The 3,881-nt window shown below is 41.7% G+C and overlaps 1 non-coding gene across 1 annotated transcript; it reads left to right on the forward strand.

Moving 5' to 3' along the window:
• Positions 1–1,264: 1,264 nt before the first annotated feature.
• On the forward strand, positions 1,265–1,337 carry TRNAT-UGU. Its single transcript has one exon. It is a non-coding gene; the product is annotated as a tRNA-Thr (tRNA).
• The last annotated feature ends 2,544 nt before the right edge of the window (positions 1,338–3,881 follow it).

Genomic DNA, 3,881 nt, shown 5'->3' on the forward strand with positions numbered 1-3,881 from the left:
ATTTGTACTACATCCACATGCTCCAGTGCATATAAACTGGTTGAAAAATCAAATCCGTGTCCTTGGTTGCATGCTTTGGTCCCATGCAAGAAATGGGAATGAATTTCAAACACCCTGCCACTGTCACTTGGCCGCAAACATTGAGATACCTGGTTTTTAAATTCTAGTAAATCCAAAACTCATCTGAAATGCATGAAACTTGGCATGCTATCATGGTGCGGCATCAACATGTCGTGGTAAAGTTTTTGTCCCATTTGGGGCAGGTTTGGGTATAAGCGTCTCACAAACCAGAGCTTCTCACAACAAGCGAGATGGTTTCGGTACGGAATGTGCCACCTTTGGGGACGAAATGATATCTGTCGCCTCTTATTGCTTTCAAAAAAAATTCTAGTGTCAATATAGAACAACATGAGTGTTGTGTTTAATTTTGGAATTTTTTTGGGGTTTGTTTGGACATTTTTATACATTAACTTGGTTTTGTAGGCATTTCAGGTGCATAATTCAAATTTGAACTTCATGCACATGTTCCAGTGCATATAAACTGGTTGAGAAAAAAATCAAATTTGTGTCCTTGGTTCCATGCTTAGGTCCCATGCAAGAAATGGGAATGAATTTCAAACACCCTGCCACTGTCACTCGGCCGCAAACATTGAGATACCTGGTTTTTAAATTATAGTAAATGCAAAACTCGTCTGAAATTCATGACACTTGGCATGCTATCATGGAGCGGCATCAACATGTCGTGGTAAATTTTTTGTCCCATTTGGGGCAGGTTTGGGTATAAGCGTCTCACAAACCAGAGCTTCTCACAACAAGCGAGATGGTTTCGGTAGGGAACGTGCCACCTTTGGGGACAAAACGATATCTGTTGCCTCTTATTGCTTTAAAAAAATTTCTAGTGTCAACATAGAACAACATGAGTGTTGTGTTTAATTTTGGAATTTTTCGGGGTTAGTTTGGACATTTTTATAACAAAAGAGCCCCTCTCCTAATTCACTAATTTGTAGGAAGGTACTGAACTTTTGGATTTGAAAAAGTTTTAGAAGATATATCTATGATTAATCCGTCATGGGCTACATGAGCTCCAAGAAGTTTACCGGACAAATTGATAAGTCTGGCATTCCCAGCCCACCAAGCAAAGCCGGTGGTTTCTTGGTCACGACCAGCTAAAACGAAAGTTCCATTAAAGAGCTTAATATCTGAGATTTTACGGATTTCCTATAATATACCTATTTCTATTTGTTACACTATTTCCGTTATGTAAGCCCACTTAGCTCAGAGGTTAGAGCATCGCATTTGTAATGCGAGGGTCATCGGTTCAAATCTGATAGTCGGCTTTTTTTTCTCTATCGATGTTCTACGTCTTATAATAAGAAGAAATCTTTCTCGGTATCAATCCCCTTGCCCCTCATTCTTTGAGAATCAGAAGGATCATTTTCGAGTTTCCATAGTAGTGGCCTTCGTTCGAAAGGTGAAAACAACCAGTCAATACCTTATTGATTCAAAAGGGGTAGGACTACTTCCACAACTACATTTTCGCTTAAGCAGGACATGTGAGATCTCGCGTACGTGCCCTTTAAGCCCAGTCATTCCGAAGAACACTTGCCCCCCCACCCCGTCTTACCGCGGCCAAGAATGTTTTTTTAATCGGGACGATAACTCTGAAAAGCAAGATTTCCTATCTTTTCTTTTAACTCAGGAACGCATTTAAAGGCAGATTCCTTTAAGAAAACAGGCCTTATGGTACCCAATATTTCCAGGGTAAAAACAAGCATTTTTTATTTTTTAGAAATCCTAATTATTCTTGATTATTGATTGAATAAGGCGCTCTACCACTAAGCTAATAGCCCGTCGCGCGGGCCGATTTCCAATAGAGCTGCAAATGCTACTGTAAGCCGAAGACGAATGCTGGCCCCGCGGGCCAAGGGACAGTCTCAGGTAGACAATTTCTATGGGGTGCAGGCGTCCCAAAAGGTAACGGAGGCGTGCAAAGGTTTCCTCGGGCTAGACGGACATTGGTCCTCTGTCTGATCCCATCCAATAGCAGGTTTAGTGAGCACCACAGACCAATCCACCTACTTTGATATCATAGTGAGATAAAGGCCCTGCTCAATGTAAAAAAGGATCTGGAAAAGAAGATAGGAATGGGGCACCAAGGAAGGATTGTAGGTAGGCGTCTCCAGCTTGTGTTTCAATCACGGGTAACGCAGTCGAGCTACCTGCACCTGTCTGGTCCGATCGTTTAGCGGCTCTTTCTAAGTGTCGTCTGCCGCGTTGGGGCAAGCTTGTTCAACTTTGTCATAACTCAGTTCGCATGGGTCCCCGTTCGCGTAGGTGGGGACCTGATATTGTCGAAGTCCTTATGCGAGGAATTACAAAAGAAATTTTTTTCAACAAAAATGTGAATTAGGAAGGATTGGTCAACGGCGAAATCTAGTTATTTTGGGCTTATAGTCGATGGTTCTCTTTCTTAGTTCCATCTCTACTGCAAAACTGGACATGAGAGTTTCTTCTCATCCAGCTCCTCGAGAATGGAATGAGAAATCATGTAAATTTCTCTAATTCGCATAGTTACGAGGTTCCCGTTCTATTTAACTAACACTACCTGAAGCTAACTGGAAGCTTTCTTCTCGTGCGACTCTTGGATCGAAAAGAGGCTGCTGGACTAGACCACGATGTTCGATCACTAAAGAAACTACTGCTTGTCTCTGAATAGGAATTAACTTGGTTATGTAGGCATTTCAGGTGCATAATTCAAATTGGAACTACACGCACATGCTCCAGTGCATATAAACTGGTTGAAAGATCAAATTTGTGTCCTTGGTTGCATGCTTAGGTCCCATGCAAGAAATGGGAATGAATTTTGAACACCCTGCCATCGTCACTTGGCCGCAAACATTGAGATACGTGGTTTTTAAATTTTAGTAAATCCAAAACTCGTCTGAAATTCATGAAACTTGGCATGCTATCATAGAACAGCATCAACATGCCGTGGTAAAAAATTGTCCCATGTGGGGCAGGTTTGGGTATAAGCGTCTCACAAACCAGAGCTTCTCACAAAAAGCGTGATGGTTTCAATATTGAACGTGCCACCTTTGGGGACGAAATGATATCCGTTGCCTCTTATTGCTTTCAATTTTTTTTCTAATGTCAACATAGAAAAACATGAGTGTTTTGTTTAATTTTGGATTTTTTTGGGGTTCGTTTGGACATTTTATACATTAATTGGGTTTTCTAGGCATTTTATGTGCATAATTCAAATTTGAACTACATGCACATGCTCTAGTGCATGTAAATTGTGTGTGTTCTGTTAACCATTCACGTGACACCTTGCATCACTCTTTTAATGGCTAGGAGGTGCCGTGCAGATAGGTGCTTGAGTGCTTGACTAAACAGGAGGCGTAAGAGTTGTACTCCAATGCGGAGGCTCACCGGGAAGCGTGCGAGCTATACACCGCGTAGGCTCACCGGGAAGCATGTGAGTTGTACCCCACGTAGGATTTGTGCAGCTCTTGATCGCAAACGTTTTAATTAGAACACCCGTATGCAAACCGAAAACTTCCCTAGGAAGCCAAGAGAAAATGTGCCGAGCAGGATTTCTACAGCTCTTGATCGCAAACATTTTAGATAGAACACCCGTATGCAAAGTTAGAGCTATGGTCTTCCCCCTTAAGTCGAAGGAAAATTCGCAGCGTAGGATTTGTGCATCCCTTCAACGCAAACGGTTGTTTTGGATGACCCGTGTGTAACCACGTACAAACAATTTGGTAAGATTTGCATCTGTCATATTGGGTATGTTGCCATTTGTCAAACTGGAAAGATTGACATTTTTTGATCTAGTAACATTGCCATTTGTCAATCCTTGTAACATTGTGATTTGT

Source organism: Triticum dicoccoides, chromosome 3A, assembly GCF_002162155.2.
Source record: "Triticum dicoccoides isolate Atlit2015 ecotype Zavitan chromosome 3A, WEW_v2.0, whole genome shotgun sequence".
In the NCBI taxonomy this organism is placed as follows: domain Eukaryota; kingdom Viridiplantae; phylum Streptophyta; class Magnoliopsida; order Poales; family Poaceae; genus Triticum; species Triticum dicoccoides.